The sequence below is a fragment of the Phragmites australis genome, chromosome 1 (assembly GCF_958298935.1).
Source record: "Phragmites australis chromosome 1, lpPhrAust1.1, whole genome shotgun sequence".
Taxonomy (NCBI): domain Eukaryota; kingdom Viridiplantae; phylum Streptophyta; class Magnoliopsida; order Poales; family Poaceae; genus Phragmites; species Phragmites australis.
Window position 1 is genome coordinate 10,961,757 of NC_084921.1, and position 22,589 is coordinate 10,984,345.

The 22,589-nt window shown below is 42.8% G+C and overlaps 1 pseudogene; it reads left to right on the forward strand.

Moving 5' to 3' along the window:
* Position 1: 1 nt before the first annotated feature.
* On the forward strand, positions 2 to 12,372 carry LOC133931092 (peroxidase 72-like; annotated as a pseudogene).
* Positions 12,373 to 22,589: the final 10,217 nt, after the last annotated feature.

The window sequence follows — 22,589 nt, forward strand, 5'->3', positions numbered from 1 at the left end:
GATGGGTGAATGCACCAGTAAGCACTGATACATGAGAACAAGTAATTTAACAGAGCAGCAACAGGCCAACAACTATGGTAATGAGAAAGAGTGCAGAGTGAACTAACCAAATGAGGTAAATTGGGGTTAAAAGAACTTGCAGCGAGGAGAAGAAACGGGGATGAATCTCTCTCCTTGAATGACCTGCAAAGAAGTGTTGGGATGAGAAGAACGAGCAAAACAAGCCAAGGAATGGTGTCGACAGTGAAATGTAACAGTTGAAATGGCTGAATATACAAATTCTGCTCATGAATAGGAATGATAATAACAGATTGAGGAATGTGCAAAGAATCAGTAGAGTGGAGATGATGTAAATATTCTCAGCAAGTACAATGGGATTCCATAGATGTAATTAGACCTGGATCTAGCATTATCATGAAAACATATAGAAGTTTAAGATTGCATTGAAGCTCTAAGTATATGAGCAACAAAGAGCAGAGTAAATAAGTGGACATACATGCTGGAACGAACTTTAATAACCTTTACAGCAATATTTGTGAGGTAAATCAGCAAAAAAAAAAAGTGGTGTGGAGCTTTCCGATCAGCACTAATCATTGGTCGTAGTCTGTAAATAATAGTTACTGCACAAGTTGTGGGGACAAAACTATAAGCAGAAAAAATCAATTTGCAGGCTCCGTGAGCGGCGCTGGGATCCACTGACTTCACGGGCGAGTGAAGTCCCGGTGACTTCACTTCACCATGAGCCGTTGGATCCCAACTAGATGGACAAAAACATTTTTCTTGGTTTCCTACAGGAATCAGAAATCAAACTACATCAGAGGGTAGAGGGCTTGAGCCCCGCGCCCCTTGAAGATCTAGCTGTGGCCTAATGAGTCTACTACCACTACTGTTTTATTACATGCGCCTAATCTCCATGCTAACTGTTTCCATGGGCTTAATCTATCTACCAACCTTTTTGCAACACTTTTCTATGTGTAGGGTTACGATGCTTATGTGCTGGACAACAATAGTAGCATCGTGAGCGAGAAAGGATCCAACCCCAACAGGAACTCCATCAGAGAGTTTGAGGTGGTGGACGAGATCAAGGCCACCCTCGAGGCCGCTTGCCCTGGCACCGTCTTCTGCGACGACATCCTCATCCTTGTCGCCTGCAACTCCACTGTCCTCGTCGGTGGCTCCTACTGGGACATCCCCGTCGGCCGCATGGACTCATTGGGTGCGAGCATCCAGGGCTCCAACAATGACATCCAGGCCCCCAAACAACGCGCTCCCCACCATCGTCAATTCATCACCAAGTTCTGGCGCCAGTGTCGTCAACATCGTGGTGCTCTCTGGGGCCACACCATCGTGTGAGGGTCCTAATTGATAGTTACTTTACTAGCACGGGGAGGAAGAATAGCAAGAACAGTAGCAGGGTTCTGGGTTTAGGACGGAGGAGGAAGAAGGAGGAACATAGTTGCAATGTCTTAGGCCATGCCTCTCCCCTTCGCTCACTCTACGTTTATCCTCCCTCTCGTTACATGGGACAAGCCCGATATGCGACACTAAACCCAGTCTTGCCCAGTCATGCGAGGGTTAGGCTTCGGTCGATGCTTGGTCCGCCTAGTCTTGTCCTCCTGGTGCTTAGTCTCACTCGTGTCGGTGTCGTCCTCCTTGGGTGCGCTAACATCCCCTCCTCCTCGAGTGACTGCTTGACCCCAAGCAGGCGCCATGGGAAACCGTTGCCGCAGAGGTTCCATGTCCTCCCGCGTCACAAGGGTTGCCAGAGACGAGGACCACTTGACGAGTACTTGCGCGACTGTTGAAGCTCCACGCATAATCATGCGCTGCTAGAGAACACGCTCGGGCGCCTGAAAGAAATTATTAGCTGACGACAAATCTAGAGATACCTGAACCTGTGCTCCAACCACAATCTTCAGCCGGGATACATGGAAGACTGGATGAACAGAGTTGTGCGGGGGAAACTCCAATTTGTAGGCCACGGTGCCAATCCTCTCCAGTATGCGATACGGTCCGAAATACTTTAAAAGTGCCTAGAGGGGGGGGGATGAAAAGGCTTTTCTGAAAATTAAAACTAAAACAGCGGATTAAATCTGCCGGATACTCCAGTGAAGGTCGGATACTACGGTCTGGTCCGGAGTATCCGGTCTAGTTCGGAGTCTCCGGTCTATACAGGAAATCTAGAACAACTACGAATTAAAGCAAGTAGCTAGAATCTATAGTTGAAGCTAGGTCTACTGGATATCACAGAGCTAAAATAACACTTAACACTAGCAAGATGATCACTAGAGTAATTTGTATGAAGAATCACAAATTCACACGATAAAGCAAATTGCACGAATGTGAACGCAAGAGATTATCCCGGAGTTCAGTCACCTCACAAAGAAGTGCCTATATCTCCGTTGAGGAGCTCACAAAGAGCCGGGTCTTTTCCAACCCTATCCTCTTCTAGCGACCACCAAGATCAAGCTAGAATTTCTTACTCAATTCGAAGATGTTTACAAACTTCCCGTGGCACTCCACAAGTTTGGGTGCTCTACGGGCGACGCCTTGCCGTCTAAAAGCACGAAGCTTCAAGAGAAATGATCGCAGCTAATGCTCGAGGAAGAACTCAATGCTCAAGTGGCTCAAACCCTCTCTAAACACAAACTCACTAAATTTTGCAAACTTTGCACTAGAGGTGGTTGGAGGGTCTTTGAATGCTCTTAAAGTGCTCAAGGAGTCTAAAGTTCACCAGCAACAGCAAGCACTAAATGCCATGGGGTGTGGGAGTATTTATAGCCCTCTCTCAGAAACTAGCCGTTACTGTTTTGTCAGAACTGACCGGAGTATCCGGTGAACACCGGAGTATCCGGCCCTAAATCCAAAACTGGCGTCAGAACGATCACAGACGTGTCAGAACTAGCCGTTACAATTCTGTTAAGTTACCGGAGTCTCCGGTGAACACCGGAGTCTCCGATCCTGACAGGGCTTTCAAAAAGACTAAGTCCGGAGACTAGCCGGACCCTCCGGCCTCTCCAGGTACCGGAGTATCCGGTGAACACCGGAGACTCTGGTATTTTTATCAAAAAGATTAAAAGCTAACCAAGACACCCCTGCCGGAGTCTCTCTCGGAGACTCCGGTTAAAACTTAACCTCTTACCGGAGTATCCGGTGAACACCAGAGACTCCAATTTTTTTAATTAAAATAAAGACTTAACCGGGACTCTCTGGCGGAGTCTCCCTCAGAGACTCCGGTCTAAAGACCCATAAATTACCGAAGTATCCGGTGAACACCGGAGACTCCGGTCTTTTTCCAATAAAAATAAACCAGAACCGAGACTCTTTGCAAGAGTCTACCTCAGAGACTCCGAACTAAACACTGAGTACCGGAGTATCCAGTGAACACTGGAGTATCCGGACTCAGTGAACTTTTGCAGAACTAACTCAGTGTCCGTGGGTGAGTGTGTCTCTCAACTAGTTGGTTCTAAGGGATATTTTGAGCATTGAGACACTAACCAAGCAATCAAAAGCAACCCTCTTAATAGAGTGGCTATCCTAGACTCAATTTCAAAAATAAAAGAATTTAAATCCTATTGAGTACTCTTCGTTGATTCTCCATTTGTTTCGACGGGCGTCAAACGTCACATGTCTTCTCAACTAATACTTAAACCTGTTCATAACTTAGATAAACATATTAGTTCCTTAATCGTTTCGTCATCAATAAGCCAAAACCCACTTAGGAGGCCTAGATGCACTTTCATACTTGAAGGCAAGCTTGTTATTGGCACGGACCGCGACTGAAGATTGCACATATGGCTAAAGTTTCAGGAAGCCCAAATCGCCCACTGCAAAGGTGTGTTCTGTTCACTTCTTGTCGGCCTGCAGCTTCATGCATTGTTGGTCGCAGAGAAGATGTTGATGGAGTAGCTGATTCATCACCTTGTGTTTCTCCAGCCAGTCGACGAGCTCGATGATAGGACATGAATCGAAAGCTTCAATTCCCCAATGATGAGGATTGGTGCCATATAGAACTTCAAATGGCGATTTGTTTAGGACCAAGTGGAAGCTTGTATTATACCAATACTCTGCCTGTGCAATCCAATGGCTCCAGCGAGTGGGTCAAGTGCTGATGAAGCAACAGAGATAGGTCTCCACATATTGATTGAGGTGCTCCATTTGGCTGTCAGTTTGGGGGGTGGTAGGTGAAGCTCATCCAGCATCTTCATGCTGGACAGTTTGAAGAGCTCATACCAGAACCGGCTAGTGAAGATGTGATCCTTGTACGAGATGATAGAGAGAGGTATCCCATGTAATTTATAAACAAAGTCCATGAATACTTGTATGACTTGTGCGGCCGTGAATGGATGAGCCAGCGGGATGAAGTGGTCGTATTTCGAAAATCTATTGACGACCACCAAGAGAGCATTGTAGCACCCAGAACATGGAAGTCGGTCCACAAAATCAAGGGAAATTACTTGCTAGGATTGTGTCATAATTGAAAGGGGCTGGAGAAGACATGGACTTTTGGATCGATCGAGCTTTGCTTGTTGACAAGTCCGGCAATTCTTGACAAATGTGTGAACTAGAGCTTTCATGTCGCGCCACACGAACAATTTCTTCATGCAGCGATATGTGACGGGAAACCCCGAGAGGCCACCTATTGCACTACTATGAAGCGTCTGGGTGATCCTATGCTGCAGATTGGGGTCTTGGCCAACCCAAATGCATTGATTATAGCATATAATACCTTGTTGGAGCTTATAGGCACGTGAATCAGACTTGGATGAAGCTAGTTCTATCAGCAGCCGTTGCGCAAAAGGGTCCTTTGAGTAGCTTGCCAGGACCTCTGATAGCCACATCAGTTGATAGGCAGACATGGCATGGAGCTCCATGGTAGTCGATGGCTGGCGTGACAACGCATCCATGGCACAATTGCCGCTCCCTTTCTTGTATACAATGCGATAGTGGAGGCAAAACAATTTGGTAAATACCTTCGGTTGCCATGGTGTGTGCAGGCGTTGTTCATTGAGATTCACCAAGCTACATTGATCCGTATGGATTATGAATTCCCCAAGCTGTAAGTAGGAGTGCCATTGATCAATTGCCACCAAGATGACCAGGTATTCCTTCTCATAGGTCGAGAGACCACCATTCCGGTGACCCAGCGATTTGCTGACAAATGCCAGTGGGTGACCATCCTGCATAAGGACTGCGCCTACTCCAAATCGGTTGGCATCCATTTCTATGTGAAATTGTTTAGAGAAATTCAGAAGGGTCAGAACTGGAGCTTGAATCAATGCTTGCTTGAGTGTTTGAAATGTCATCTCAGTTTGCGATGTCCAGATGAATAGATTGTGCTTGCACGGTAAGTCTATGAGGGGACGACTGATGGACTTGAATTGGCGCACAAATTTTTGGTAATAACTGGCAAGTCCCAAGAAATTGCACAACTCCTTGACAAAAGTCGGTGTTGGCCAGTCACGAATGGCTTCAATCTTGGATTCATCTATCTGGACGCCAGCGGCACTGACGACATGTCCCAAATATGCAATCCATTATTGTGCAAACACACATTTAGATAATTTGACGTTCCACTGATCATGACGCAGAAGTTGCAAGACTTTTTCGAGACGAACCAAGTGCTCTTCAAAGGATCTACTATAAATTAGAATGTCGTCAAAGAAAACAAGGACACATTTGTGCAGCAGTGGATACAGGGTTGTGTTCATCGCGCTTTGAAATGTAGCTGGCGCATTGGACAATCCGAATGCCATGACGTGGAATTTGTAATGTCATGTATGCGTCTGGAAGGCAGTTTTGAATTCCTCACCTTCGCTGAGAGGGATTTGGTGGTAGCATGCCTGTAAATCTAGTTTGGAGAATCAACTGGCTCTGGCAAGTTCATCTAGCAGTTCATCAATCACCGGGACTTGGTATTTGGTTTTGACAGATAGTGCGTTCAGCTAACGATAATCCACACAGAAGTGCCATTTACCATCTTTTTTCTTTACGAGTAGCACTGGAGAAGAGAACTTACTGGAGCTGTGCTGGATTAAGCCTTGTTGTAGCATATCTTGCACTTGGTGCTCTATTTCTGATTTCAAGGTAGGTGGATAGCGATATGGTCTAATTTGGACAGGTCTTTCACCAGGCATTAGAGGTATTTTTTTATCACAAGACCATGGAGGCGGTAGGCCATGTGGCTCTTGAAAGACATCATTGTATCGATCCACCAATGCTTGTACAGACTCATGAAGTGGAGGGTTGCCCAATTCTTCTTCAGTAGGGGACATTGTCAGCAGCTGTAAATCAGTGCATTCTGCATTATCCGGCAACAAGCCTTGTAATGTGACCCAGTTCCCCTCATATGGAATGGATAGTTGTTTCCATCCCTAATGTAGTTTCATGGGACTAAATACTTCTAGCCAGTCCATATCAATGATAGCACCATAAGAATGAAGAGGCAAAATCTTGAATGGTGTATGGAAAGCAATGCCCTGTTGAAAGGATAATAATGTCGCCTAGAGGGTGGGTGAATAGGCATTTTACAAAAAATCGTCCTTTTTTACCGTTGGTCTAAACTTGCAGCGGAATATAAATTAACGGACTTTTCACAAGTGAAAAACCTAAATATGATAGGCTCAACTAGTGCACAATCACCCTAAATAAGTGTGGAAATTACAATCCTAAGGTGACAAAAATTACTCTAATCTAGCGAGAGATATGCAATAAAACTTAAATTGAAAAAGTCTGAAAACACTGTTCATATACCTGAAATTACTGTTTATCCGGATACTCCGGTGAAGACCAGAGTCTCCCGGTTGTACAGGTCCGGAATCTCCGGTAAAGTCTGGATTCTCCGGATTCTGTACAGAACTAAGCCGAAACTGAATATAAATGATGAGTAGAGAGTTCTAGCTCAAACCAAGTGATGTCGTGTATTCCTGGAGATGATTCCACGTAGATTCACAGAGAACCTACACTCAAATACACACAAACAAGTAGATCGAGCAATATGCACAAATATTTGAGCAAGAACTTAGAAGTAAGGAAACATGAGAGGAGACACAAAGATTTGTTTCCCGAAGTTCGGATTCACCACCGTGAATCCTACGTCTCCGTTGAGAAAGCTCCAACGAGCCGGATCTCTTTCAACCGCTTTCCTCTCCAAGCTCGGTCACACTTGAGCTTGGCTTCCACTAACTTGATCTCTTCCCTTCCGAAGACGAGATCGACCTTCACAAACTTTCCTGCGGCTCACCACAAGCACGGGAGCTCACCGGTGACACCTAGCCGGCTAGGAGGCTTCACCTCCAAGAGTAACAAACGCTTCGAGAACTTCTTGTTGAGAACTCAAGTGCTCAAGATTGGATTTTAGCTCACATGCACTCGATCTTCCAATCTCACAACACAACTCTCTTTTCTTCTCAAATCACACACTAGATTGGAGTGGGAGGGGTTCTTTTGGCTCTAGAAATGTGTTCTTTTCGTGCTCTTGCAACAGCCCCAAAGGATGGGGTGAGTGGGGTATAAATAGCCCACTCCAAAGAACTAGCCATTACTGTTCTGACATACCTACCCCGGAGTATCTGGTGAACACCGGAGTATCCGGTCTCAATTCCAAAAACGGCGTCAGAACGGTCACATAACGTGTCAGAACTAGCCGTTATGATCTTTTCTGGACTTTACCGGAGTATCCGGCCGACACCGGAGTCTCCGGTTGGCACTTAACATAGAAAACAGCGCCGGAGGCTTCCCAGAGTCTCCGACCACTCCAGGTACCGGAGTATCCGGACTTCGCCGGAGTCTCCGGCCACTCCGAGTACAGCACAGCTGACCTCCGAAAAACGGCGATAACTTTTGATCCCGGAGTCCGATTTCGACGATTTTGGACTCTATGAAAAGCTTATTCAAAGGGCTACATATCTCAACTGAATTAATGACCTAAAACACATAGGATCAAACTAGGAACACTCCAAAACCCATTTTGGACACTTCCACACTTTCCGCTCCGGACTCTTAACAACAAACTCTCACTTTGTGTTTGGTTGGGAACTCTTGAGCACTGAGACACGACAATTAGCTCATGTTACATCCCTCTTAATAGTGCGGCATACCTAGACTCAATTTGAAAGATAAAACTCGTTTGAACCAATTTGAGCCTTTTGAATACTTTCAAGTACCGCTTCTTACTTTCAAACCTTTGAGGGTTGCCAACTTCCATATATTCTTCACTCCATCTCTTCTTGATTCTTCATATGATTGATGTGAATCATCCATAGTTTTCCATGGCCTCGCACGGTCCATCGGAGCAAAGCCTTCACTCGCTCTTCACCACCGCCTTGGTCCTTCGGCGCCAAGCCATTTGCTTGCCCTTCGCCATGGATGGTCCATCGCAGCCGAGTCTTGCTTGCCCTTCACCGTCTTGCCATAGAAAACCACTTTATATTCGACATCTTCAAGGAATCCATAGTCCACTCTTGTTCTTCACTCTTAGCACATATAATTTCAATTCAACTTATGCCTTCTTATGGATCCTAACCTCAACTCACTCTCAAGCACAAAGCACATGGGTTAGTCCATAAAACCTAAATGACAACTTTTATACCTTAAGTTGTTTGATCTCCATAAGTAACTTATTAGCCTTCATGAATATTGTCAAATCTTCATATAGAATCTAACCCCACTCATTCTTAAACACATAGCACACGGGTTAATCCATAAAACTCTATTGACAAGTCATAACTTTAGTTACTTGATCTCCACAAGTAACTTAGCCTTCAAGCTTATTGCTAATCTTATTGAGCTTCCTTTTCTTCTTATGAGCATCACTAAAATCTCGATGACTTTTGATGTAATTCTTTGAACTCATGGCATTTCTCAAAGAATCCATGCTTCATCATTTATGCATCTCCTATAGAATAACCTAATAGCAATTCTCAATATGATTGTTAGTCCATAGGCATTGTTATCACTTACCCGAGCATCACCTAGAGCTCATTCATCTTGATGCATTTTCAATCTCCCCATTTACCTAGAGCTCATGCATATCTCTCATCCATGCATCACCTATGGAACAACCTACTAACAAACTCAACACCATTGTTAGTCCATAGGTATTATCATTAATTACCAAAACCACACATAAGGGCTAGATGCACTTTCACCTGTACTGACCAACTTGCATGCCTAATTTCCTATTGGCAGTGCAAAACCTAACCATTGGCTACCTGAACCTTGAGAAGATGCTGGAAAGGGGTTACTCCTTGTAGTTGTGCTGCAATATCTAAGCTCAAAAATGTATGTGGGCTTCCTGAATCCAACAACATCAGTATATCAATCTCTTGTATAACACTGTGCAATTTGAGTGTCTTGGCAGATTCAGCTCCAGAAATAGCTTCACACGATATAGTGAGTAGTGTGCTATCCAGTGGAGATTCATTTGTGTCCAAATGTTGTTGTTCCTAGTCCTCGCAATTGAAGAGCTCCCATAATTCTTGCACTGCATGAAGCTAAACCGTAGTATTGCACTTATGATCACGACTCCACTTCTCTGCACACTTGTAGCAGAGCCCTCTTGCATGGCGATAAGCACGTAACGCAGCCATCTTATCATCAGGCTTCTGCTACTACTGACGGGATGCCTCAATGTCACGATGATCTTCAGGCATGTCAATAACGTCGGGCTTTGCTTGCAGTTGAGGAAATAGAGTGCTAGGCCCTCTTGAAATGGATAGACCCACCATTGTGTAATCTGTCTTGTGGTATTCATAGCGCCACACTGTGTCGCCGACCTCTTCCTGCAAGGATGCAAGAACAGGACCGGCCCTGAGATTGCAATGGTTCAGGGCAAAACTAAAAGCGAGGCCCCATTGAACATAAATATTGAAATATTAATTACAAAGATAATATTTTGGTTAGAGTCCACGAGTATTTACGATAAGCTTGAATAACTTGGAATGCATCCATTACGGTAAGCTAGAGCAAAATTATCGTAAATGCTGAACAAAATTGTGAGGGATCAGAGTACATGCACGTATGCTTGCGTTAATGCATGCTAGCTAGGTAGAAATACTCATATGCATATGTACAACTTACTGCGTGCAGCTCTAGTTACTCATCGGTACATGCAGCAGTTAGCTTGCAACCATAGTAGCTTTGGAGCTATGTGCTCGCAGGTGTCAGCACCGCAGTACAAACGCTGGACCCATTGATCGCCGGAGCAAGTGTGGACATTTCCATATTTCAAACGTGCGATCTCAACAAGGGTTGGATCCATTTGAGGTGAAGTAGAAACTATAGAGCAGAACAACCAGTGACAAAAACTCATATGGCAATGGCTGATGCATGTCCTCGATCGAAGCTGCTGGCATGCGGGATGCCTTGGAGTCATGGTCCCACGGAACGCAAGAAACTAGACTGTCTGTACGGAAGAAAACATGAAACAAGCAAACATCCAAATAGGCTAGGCAGACAGGTCACTTGAATTTTTATGGACCGGAGGAACCAAGCTACTTGCGTCCTACCGTACGGACTACTAAGCCTAGCTGCTACTTTAGACCTAGTTCTATCTGTTGTCGTACGGACTGTTAGGTATGTATATTATACAGAGATATATGAAGAGAGGCCCCTCAGTTTTGGGGGCCCGGGGCGACCGTCCTGCTCGACCCCCCTCAGGGCCAGCCCTGTGCAAGAACACAAGTAATATTGAGATCGGGGGGCCTCTGAACCATGATTACAGATTTGATATTAGCACATAACCGGTCAATGAAACGTGTGGTGTAGTAAAGTTGATCCGATGTGGATTCATACGTGGCTAACTAATAAATTAATGCAACAATTTCTCTACATACTCCTTGATAGTGTGTGTTTGTCGGATATGGAACAGTTTCATAATTAGATTCTCTTGTTCATCATGGCCAAAACGCACAAGGATCAATTCATAGAAATCAGTCCAGGAGATCTGACACACACGGCGTTTGATCGACTGAAGCCATCGCGCCACGGAACCCGTGAGATGCATGGATGCAACCTTTACCCAAATGGATTGCTCTATACCGAACATATCAAAGCAGTTCTCACATATGCTTTTCCATAACTTGGGATTGTCCCCATCAAACTCTAGGAAATTCAGTTTGGGTAGTTTACTAGAGTGATGGAACGAAGAAGATGATCTCAATGTAAAATCCGAAAGCATAGGTCCAGGGAAGGGTTGGGTGGAAGACAGATCGGTGGCACCTTTGACCGGGAGATGCGAGAGGGTGGAGACCGACCCAAACACATGCTCCCAATAATCTTGTCTCCCCTGGTGCCCATGAGGGCCGATGGTTGGCTCTCTAGTAGGTGGGCACGCAGCAACCATCTCAGTTGGAAGGAGGATCCCCAGCGAAGCATTTGCCAGATCCAGGACCACATGATCCATGTGTTTGTGGAGAACTCTGATCTTCAGTCGAAGATACTCCACGGTAGAGTTGATTTGGGGCTTCCAAGTTTCAATTGTAATGGAGATGCCATAGATTTTCCATAGCTTCTCACACAGTGACGATTCGACACCATCAAATTGGTGCTCGATGGCCTCGAATCGATAACTAAGGCTATGGAATTTGTCAAGGATAAGCTTCATCTGAGAATCCATAGTGCCAAGCATTTTTCTGGAATCGAGTGAAGTGTTGGTGGGGATCCAGAGGGTGACAGGAAAGTGGTCTCTAATACCAGGTTGTGAGGGTCCTAATCGATACTTACTTTACTAGCACATGGAGGAAGAACAACAAGAACATGAGCAGGGTTCTGGGTTTAGGACAAAGGAGGAAGGAGGAACATAGTTGCAATGTCTTAGGCCATGCTTCTCCCTTCGCTCGCTCTCTATTTATCCTCTGTCTCGTTACATTGGCCGAGCCCGATACGCAACACTAAACCTAGTTTGGCCCAGTCGTGCGTGTGTTGGGCTTTGGTCGACGCTTAGTCCACCTTGTCTTGTCCTCTTGGTGCTCAGTCTCACTTTGCTGATGTCGTCCTCCTTGGGTGCGCTAACACATTAGTGTGTCCCGGTGCACCAGCTTCCAGCAAAGGTTGTATAGCCAGACGGGCAACGGTATGCCCCTGCTCTAGCGGTGACACCAACCTCTTCCCCCTGGACCTCGCCACCATCAGGTTCGACAACTTCTACTTCAAGAACATCCTAGCCGGCAAGGACCTCCTCAGCTTCGAAAAGGTGCTGCTGACCAAAAGCGCCAATATGGCGGCACTCATGAAGGCATACGCTGCCGATGTTGGCCTCTTCTTCCAGCAATTTGCGCAGTCGATGGTGAGGATGGGAAACATCTCACCGCTGACCTGGGCGCAAGGGGGATTAGGAAGAACTGCAGGAGGCTCAACAACAACCACTACTAATCACGAGGGCGCTAAGATATCGAGGTTGCGTATTTTTAATTGTGTGTGATGTACGTTGGGTGATGTATTTTGTTCAAATAAACATGAATGGCTTAACACCTGATAACTAGTGACTTCGAACGGTCTCATTGTTGTGTTCCTCAGCAACTGGAGTCCTAGAAAGTTTTGTTGAGCCGGACACACACATCCATATCGGATTCCAACACCCATGTGGAATTCCAAGTTGTATTTCACATGTGAAAAATATTGCCGAGTTGGACTTTGACACCTACACCCATGCCAAGAATTACCAGTATCTGTTCATATTGTACTAGTTGTTGATATATTTACGTATTACATCTTACAAGGTAAAATCTAAATTCTGAGCGTGCAGGCAATAACGCTCCAGCCCGCACGCTCAGTTGGCTATGTTGTCCGCGCCTCAACATACCAATGAAGTAATGATTTACCTGGGTCCCATTCCATTATTATCCTCTCTATCTCACTCCATCCTTATTCTCTCCCTCCCTAGAAACGTCGCCATTCCCCAGTGCAGAAACATGGATGAGCTCCACACCCAAAGCACAAAATTGAAAGCACCCCTCCAATCCACCCTCTTTACCTGGCCCCATGGAAGCATATCATTGTCGTGCAACATTGCACGGCCGCCACTGCTATGGGTGTGATTGGCAGTAAGAAGCTACGGCGCCTGCTACACAACTTCACGAAGGTGCTCGAGCTCCCCTTCATGGTTGATGGGGGCGTCTCTGTCGAGGAGGATGCTATTGCACTGCACTTCATGGTGACCGCCATCAATGGGTTTTCCCCGACCGATGGCCACGCCCACACCATCTAGATCCATCAGAGGGTCACCAATGTTGCCGCCACGTTCGAGCTTGACCAATGGTGCTTCCACCTTTGGCCTTGCACTCGACCCGCCATGGCCACCGCAGCCTACGCCGAGGGTGAGCTTGTCGCAACCGTCTCCGAGGGCATTGTCCATGATGATGCAGATGGTGGCGGAGCCACCATCCTTGTAGACACTGGCGCCGAGAGCACCCTTGTGCTTGGGGCCAAGGAGGGAAGATGCCGGAGGATCACACGTTGTCGGGTGTGTTGCCACTAGCCTCAAGTCTCATGCTCCCTTCTTGGATCTGTCGAATTGCTTTTGCATTTTGTACTAAGTTACCTATATATTGTTTCAAAATTGCCTAAGAAAATAAATCAAAAAATTTCTCAAATAGTTCTACCAGTTTTCTTATACATGGCTTCAAATTTGCCTAGCAAAATACATCAAACTGCTTCTTCCATTTTGTTTATAGCTGTCCTAATTGTGCTTCTCAGAATCAAAGTGTTTACATGCAAACCTTATGTTGATTTGTTTTTTTAATCTTAAACCTGAGCTATACTATTTTATCTTGAAACAATTTTTTATTTTTGAATTGCTTTTTATGATCCCAAAATTCATGGCACATTGGTTCTAGCTTGCCCTTGATTCTATTTTGATTTGGTTACTACTTTTAACAAAAAATGCTTTTTGCTGCAACGATAATTTCCCTATCCATTTGAACACGAAGAAATGAACGGGAAGGGACAGGGAAGAGACGGAAGGAGCGCACTGGTGGTTTGCAAGTGGGGATGTCCAGAAATGGAAGTGTGCAACCATATGATTTTGTCGGTTAAAATGGGTGTGCATGCCAAAAAAAAACTAATGCATGCACATGCATATTTTAGCCGTATCCATCTTACAAATTACTGTAAGGTTTGACTGCATGCTCTATGAAGCAACAACGTATATTATTAATGAAATTTGTACCATATACATCAAGATTTCAGTCTGTAGCTTGACATGATATAAATACACTCTACGTCATAAATCCCAAGATTCGGATAGTACTACATGAGCTATACACTATTGTGCGCACACATATGGGTATCCCATAACTGGTACGCTCCAGCTGGTGCGCGCAGGTAGGCATTCGGCGGCACGGTGCGAAGACCTGAACACCAGAACCAGGTGCTAGTCTGTGACTACTAGATATTATACTTATGTAGTTCATATACTAGATTGCTAGATACGTTGTGAATATATGCTATATATGCGGTCATGTTTGTGCTAGAAGGCTGTGAATATATGCTAGATATATGCAATTATGCAGTCATGCTTGTGCCAATACTAGTAGCCCAAATATGTTGTGAATCTAAGTTCTAACCAAATAGATATACCTATTTCTGCTGCAGCTAGACCAAGATCCTGAAATTTTTTCATCATGAATAAAAGAATATGCTCACATATTTTTCAAACAATATCAATACTAGTAGCACTCCACATACTAGTCAGAGCAAAAATCAACCAAAGAAGCCTAGGGTGAATTTTAGTTTCTCGGATATCATTAGGGATCTAGGGTATCACAAACCAATTGATGCATATCCATTTGAAATTAGAGATCAAGTAAAGAAGGCATATGTTTTGAATGGCCCAACTCAACCAAGGGGTTATACATTTCCTTGAAAATGGCAATATGGTGATTTGAGATCCTTCCAACAACATTTATTCAAGAAATATGATCGGTTGGAGTATAGTATTTCAAAGGATGCATTGATTTGCTTATATTGTTATGTTTTCTTTGAGCCAAGAAAGTCTGAAAAATTTGAGAGTGATGTATTTGCGAAGACTGGTTATGACAAATGGAAGAAGGTTGTGGAAAAATATGATAAACATGGTGCTTCCCATGTTCACAATATTGCAAGGCTGAAGTGCGAGGACTTTATGAATCAAAAGACAGGTGTGTCTCAAAATATTACTAATCACAGTAAGGAAGATCAAATTCTATACAAGATTTGCTTGAGTGCTTCTTTATATCTGCATGATTTCTTATTAAGCAAGGTGATCATTTTCGTGGACATGATGAGTCTTATACTTCCCTCAACAAGGGTAAATTTAGAGAGATGGTTGACTGGTACAAATACAAGAAAAAAAGTGAAGAATGCATATGAGAAAGGTTCTACACAGTGTCAAATGATATCCCATACTATTCAAAAGGATCTTACAAAAGCTTGTGCAGAAGAAGTCACAGCAATGATTATGGATGAGATTGGAGATAGGAACTTCTCGGTGCTTCTTAATGAGTCTCAAGATGTATCAGTAAAGGAGCAAATGGTTGTGATTTTGAGGTTAGTAGTCGATACATTGTATCTTGTATTGTACTTCCATGATTAATTAGATTTTGTGTAGTATTGACTTAGAATAAATTTTACGTTTGTCAGTGATCAAGGAAAAATTCTGGATGGATTTCTTGGACTTCAACATGTCCAATAGTGTACAACTGTTGCATTGAAAGAAGATTTGGTCAGTGTGTTTTCTAGTCATAAGTTAAACATCACTAGGCTTTTAAGCAGGGTTATAACGTAGCTTCAAATATGAGAGGTGAATTTAATAGCATGCAGAAACTGATTCGGGGAGAAACCCTTTATGCTTTCTATGTACATTATTTTGCTCATCAATTGCAGTTAGTGGTTGTTACTGTTGCAACTTCTAGTTCATCCATTGCAGATTTATTTAACTATGTTTCTTTGATAGTGAACATTATGAATGCATCTTGTATGACAAAAGATGTGTTGCTTGCAAAGCATCAAGATGTCTTGTTAGAAAAGGTTGAGAAAGGTGAGATAAGCATTGTAAGAGGACTTAACTAGGAAAGTAGCCAAGCTAGGCCAGAAGATACTAGATAAAACTCTCATCTTAAAATATTTCTATGTATATACCAAATGTTAATGGCGATCTTGGAGGTGCTTGAGATCATATGTGCAGATTCTGTTAAACCATCATGTAATGGTGGGGCATTTGATTTGATTGGTGAAATGGAAAGGTTTGATTTTTGTATTCATCATGCACATTTGATGATAGACTTGTTGAGCATTACATATGATTTATTATGTGGTTTGCAAAGGAATGATCAAGACATTGTTGAAGCAAGAATTTGATCATGGATGTGAACGATCGCCTTTGGGATATGAGAGACAATGGATTTGAGATATTATTTAGAAGCGTAAAGTCCTTCTATTATGCAAATGATATTAAAGTATCAAAAATGAAAAATGGAGTAAAAGCTAGAGGGATGTCTGCATGTGGAACACAAATTGAAAGATAACAAATATGCATTTCTACAATGTTGAGATTTTTATTGCTATCGATGCCATTATGTCATAGATGAATCATTGCTTCAATGATTTTAGTTCAAAGTCATTAGTATGCATTGCTTCTCTTAATCCAAAGCACTCCTTCTATAATTTTGATGTGGATAAGCTTATGAGACTTGTTGAGATATATGCAGAAGATTTCACAATAGCTTATTGTTTATTGATAAGATAATAAGTTCAAAACTTTATTCTCAACATTAGGAGAAGTGAATAATTTCGTGGATAATGTGATCTTGAAAAGATTGTTGAAAACATGGTTCAAACTGGAAAGAATAGAACTTTTCCACTAATTTATCGCCTCATTGAGCTAACATTGATCCTTCATGTGGCAACAACATCACTTGAGATAATCTTTTTAGCAATGAGTATTATAAAGATAGATTTACGCAATAAAATGGGTGATGAATGGATCTATGACTTGATGGTATACTGCACTGAAAAGGAGATATTTAGAAGCATTAGTAATGAAAAAAAAAACACAAAATAGTTTGAAGATATGAAAAAATGTTATATGTTAGTACCTCAAACTAAATTACCGGTATGCTCCATTCTCTTCTAATGTTCATAATTATTTCAAACTAGAAAGAAATTGTTATGACTCTAATTTAGCGTGTTTTGTGTACAGATCTCTCATCATGAAGATTGAAAAATATTGAGCTATTGTCATGTGTTATCCATTAGTTTGGTACAATTATATGGTCCATCTGCCTTTCATTCTTTCTTCTTTATGTGTCTTGCATTTTTTTCACTATATATATGTATGGCATTCCTTTGAACTAGCCGATTATATGCATAAGACACAATTTATCTCATGTTAGCATAGTTTCTTAAGCCCTAGCCAACTAACATTTTGTTCTAGATCCGCTCTTGCACATCATGTACCTCCATCGATCAAGTTGGCTCAGACCATCCCCAACCATATTCCCTTCATTTTGTTCCCTTCCTGATTCCCCTTCATGTTCCTATTCTCTTTATTTTCTCTCATCTCCAACAGCTTTCCTTCAAAGGGATTCGTGAAGGGAAATGAGAGAGAATCCTATCCTGAAAAAAATAGCCTTAGAAATCTCTTCGTGACGGAAATCGTAAAGAAAAACCGTTAGAATACTGAAGGGAACAAGAATCCCTTCACGAAGGGATTTTCGTCCACGAAGGGAACCCTTGCGATGGTCTCATAAGCTTAACATCATCATCATCAGGAGTCACAAAGTACTAAAGTAGGCTGGCTCTCTCTAGCTCATCATGCCCCTCCATCCCTTTGCAAATTAACTACGTAGAAGAAAAAAATATGTGCTCCATATGAATGAAAACAGTACGAAAACGATCAAAAAAAGGTCCTAAACCACTTTCAATTTTACATTTTTTGTCTTAGAAACGAAGTTGATAATGATAATGCCGGAAACGAATACGACATCGATAATACATGAAAATCAAAAACATACCGGTATCGATTGGGAATCGATAATTCAAACCCGAAAGCATCGAACTGTAGCTATGAGCACTAGCTATGACTCATAGTGCCTTATTTTCTGCACTACTAAAAAGAATGCCCAGCAAGCAATTCAGTCGTAGCTTCTTCTGTTGCATCATGTGAGCTAAGTGATAGATATTTGGTAAGTGCTTCTAGGATTCCAGCTTCAACCTACCCCATGCGACTAAGCAAATAGACAACGGGAGGCTGAGCTGATGAGAGAGTGGGAGCCTAGGAGGCATGTTGCATGTTGGGTCGTGTGCCGTGCCCAAGTTAAGATGGATCACGAGAAGTAGAAACTGGAATTCCAGTGATAATTTCTAACCTAAAACGAAAGAACTCGAAAACGATCGGAAAAGTTCTAAATCGTTTCTGTAGAGTTTTCTCGTTTCTGTTTTCGCTTTTTCGATATATCATTTCTGGCTACTACTGTCGGAAAAGTTAGAAAATGTTCTTCAGAATACCATGAATTACCGTTTTTATTTTCATCCCTAGTGCTCCGTTAGTTGTACTAAAGCACCTAACTTTTTACTAATAATTATAGTCATCGATGGATATGTCGGTTTTTAAGTAGCACAGAACTGGTACCATTCGTGTTTGAATCACTTTCGTGTGCTCATGATTTTATAGATGATAATGATACGTTGTAAAGGAATATTAATGAAAGGACAAAGTTTACCATTTAGAGACGGTGTCTACTTGACCCACCTCTTACAATAAAAGAAATGAAATGGCAAGTGCATTTTTTTTAAATTTAGGCAACGAAATGTGGCGCCCACATTAAAAAAAAAGGTTTTACGGCGCTAGGCAACACCTACTACCAACCGAGCAGCGCTTAGTTCCTGGTTATTTTTCATTATGAACCAGTAGGATGCTGACTTACTGCTTTCCAACCATAAAACTCCAAACTTATCTAGCTTTCAGCCATTGTTTGCAGGTATAATTTTCCCATGCTCACAAATAGTAAGATTATATAGATTAATATATGGAAGAACAAGAGCTGAAGATAAACCTTGGCCTAAGATGAGAAACATACGTAGGTCAAGCAAGTATACCTAGCTAGCTAGGTCCTATACGGATGTATGATTGATGCCCATCGATCTCTGAAGTCTAGTGGTTATTCAGATTCCATGGCCAATGCTGATCAGTTGCCGGCGGGCAGGTGAGAAGGCCGTACAGCCAGATGGAAGAAGACGAGTGAGTTGGTTGCAATGAGTGGCCCATGTAGTTGGTACACTTGTGCTTAAACCATATGCAGTCCAACCCCTTTGAGCTCACATGATTGTGTACTTCAATTTATTTCCCTTCTCAGGAGGTTAGGGCTATGAATTTTTTTTATTGTATAGATGGAGTAGCAAGATGTGATTTTGCTTAATGAACTGATGATGATAAGGTTCGTGCACTTGTTTTCGTGACTCGATGCCTTTGAGTTCGTTTTGCCTTTTGCCCTTCTCCGGGTGTTAACAAATTGGAGTAGGGCTGGAGCACAGCATAGCGGCGACGAAACCGAGGGCGTGGCATATAGTCCAAGCGGTGCGGGATCAACTGACTGGGGCATAAATGATTCTTTTCATTGAACTACTTGATAAATACTAAGGAGACTTCCTAGTATAATGAAAACGTGATTTATAAATTATTTTCATTGTTTTAGGAGCTGGGACCTCTTTTTTTTCTTAGATATTTAGAGAGAAACGGGAAAGGGAGAAGGAAGAAGATGTACTTGACTTGCATGTGGATCCCACTTTCTTATATATTTTTTATAAATTTCAATTTCCGACAAAGTGACAATTCATCTTCCACGTCAGAAAAACCGCTTACAAAATCATCCTAGGAGATTATTAGATGGTTTTGAATATTTTGAGAGATTCAATACCTGGTTTCATACTTCAGGGGTTTAAGTAGACAAACCTCGATACCTTAGGATTGAACTATACTTGTTCCTTCCAAGAAATAATGGTACGCATTCCTTTTAGTTCTAAATTTTTGCTATGGTTGTTTTCTGTACAATGCTCCATGTAGTAACAGTCGCAAAAAGAAAAACACAAACTAAACCGTGGACGCGTCTTTGATTCTGTGGAGTGGTCCATGTGGGTTGGCATATCGAATATATGATTGTATTAACCAATATGCCATAATATATTGGAGTTTGGTTAATATATGCATGCATTGTTAGCAATCTCGTGACTTGCAGTGTATTTTTCACATTCACCTATGCGTATAACATGCTTAAAACAAGGTGTCCATGTTAATCCAATTGTCCTTCTGAAGATGTGTCTCTGTAACTTAGAACCAGTAACCTGACAAAATTGATGCTGGTGGTATTTTTCTCCCCTAAATTTTGCGTACCATTATTGCAAAAAAAAATTGTGTTGTGACAAGGTTGGCGAAGTTAAAATGTCGTTTTACATTGCTGTTCACTCAACCTAATATTTTATGTTTCTTCATCGAATGGCAAGCTTGGAAGAACGGTTTCATATGTTCATAGCACGCGTCAGATTGCGTAAAGTGCTGTCAATTTTCCAGCGGCGTAGAAACAAACACCTCTGCCCCTACCTTCAGCAGACAGTACTGTACAGGGTAAAAAAAAAGTCTACTTAGATCATCTCCAACAGAAACTCTAAAAATCTATCCTTATATACTATTACAGTATCCCCTATTTTTTTCATCTCCAACAGACACCATATTTCCTACATTCTATTACTTTCCTTCTCCCTCCGGATCCACACGTCAGTCACCAGGAACAGGGATGTGGTGCTGGATTTGGGGCGGCAAATTTGCTGACCAAAGCTGCCTCCTCCATCACTGTAGCGAGCGGCAATAGTATTTTGATGTTTCTGTTGGAGCGATGAACGAGAGGCTGGAGCAGCAAAATCGCGTCTACAGTATTTTGCGAGAGCAAATGTCGTCTCCAACGTTGGAGACGACCTTACTCCCTCAAACTATACAGTTAGTTAAAAAAACCTAGCTATTAAACCGATTGTTTAACTCTTGGGAATCTAAATCCGGATTATTTTGCATATTTAGCAGTGGTTTTATATGCAGAGACAGTGGTTTTGCTAAGCCGAGGAGAAGACGAGAGGGTGCGTGTAGGGATCAGTGACATCCTAAGAGAGGGGTGAATTAGAACACTTAAAACTATTTCGGCTCCAAATAACACAAGATAAACATATACAATTTCTATCTAAATGTACTCTAAGTTTATCTAGTATGTCTACTCTACCGATCAAAACGCTCGCAACCTATCTAAGAAGGTAAATTGCAAGTAAGTAAATACGGAAACGTAAATAAGGTAGAGAGAGCAAACTCTGTACAAGGATTTTTTTTTTTCCCGTGATATCGATGGGATGAATACCACCCTTAGTCCACATTGTAGCTCCACAAAGGATATGCTCCTGGTCGGCACCCGGTCACAGCCTTTGAGCCACTGAGTCATAAAGATAAGGCCTCCACCCAGATGAGCCACCAAGCCACTAAGGCAATGTCTCACCATTAGCCTCTCTTCCGGTTCCTCACCGTCGTGATCACTTCGGAGCTTGAGTCACAAAGGCAAGGGTCTCCACTTCCCCGTACAGTCGCCTTGTCACCGCTCCACACCAAGTTAGAGGGTCAACAAGCTTACCGATGAGTCACCAAAACTCTAAGATGCTAGCGTACCAAGAGGTACACTGTTGGATCACTCCTTGATTCACTCTCTAGGCAACAATCACCTAGCAACTCACTCTCTATGCCTATAAGCATTAATCACTCATTAATCTTATGCTTAATCGCTTGGATTATCACTTTAAGCACTTTGGTGGCTTAGATGTCTTCTTAGCTGTATATGAACTTCTCTGGACTCCAGCGCGCTCAAATGACTGAGTGAAGAGGTATTTATAGCCTTAAACTTGCGCACTAGCCGTTAACCCAACGGCTCTAAAAAATTGTTAACACCGGATGATCCGGTGATAACAGTAGTACTAACATCGGATCATCCGGTGTGTACACTCTCACAAACTAGCCGTTGGAACCCCACTTAAACCTCTGTGAACACCGAATACTACGGTACAGAGTCCACCTTCATCACTGGACTTTCTGGTGAGTATATCTTAACCATCCAAGCCAACATCTTCTCTATATAAATTGCTCCGGTGTATTCTCTGGTGCACATCACTTCATCATCGAACCATCCGGTGCGTTATCCTTTGCCAACCGAACCAATGCAACCCTCTCTGGAAAATATACTCCGGTGTACAAATCTTCAGAGCACCGGACCTTCCGGTGAGGTCACTACATTCTCCCCTTTGTCAACAATGCTCGGGTGCATTCCTCCAGTGAGTTCAAATCAATCACCGAACTACCCGGCAGGGTCTTCGTCTTTGCACTATTCATTGTCCGGTGCACTTCTCTTCATCACCAAACCTTCTGGCGTGTTGACCTTCAATCCTCAACATCTGCAATCTTCTCTGGTGAAAATGCTCCAGTATGTATCCTCTTCTGAGCACTGGATCATCCGGTGAGGTCAAATGCCTCTGGACACTATGCTCCGATATGTTCAACCATATGATCACCGGACCATCCGATGAAGTCAATT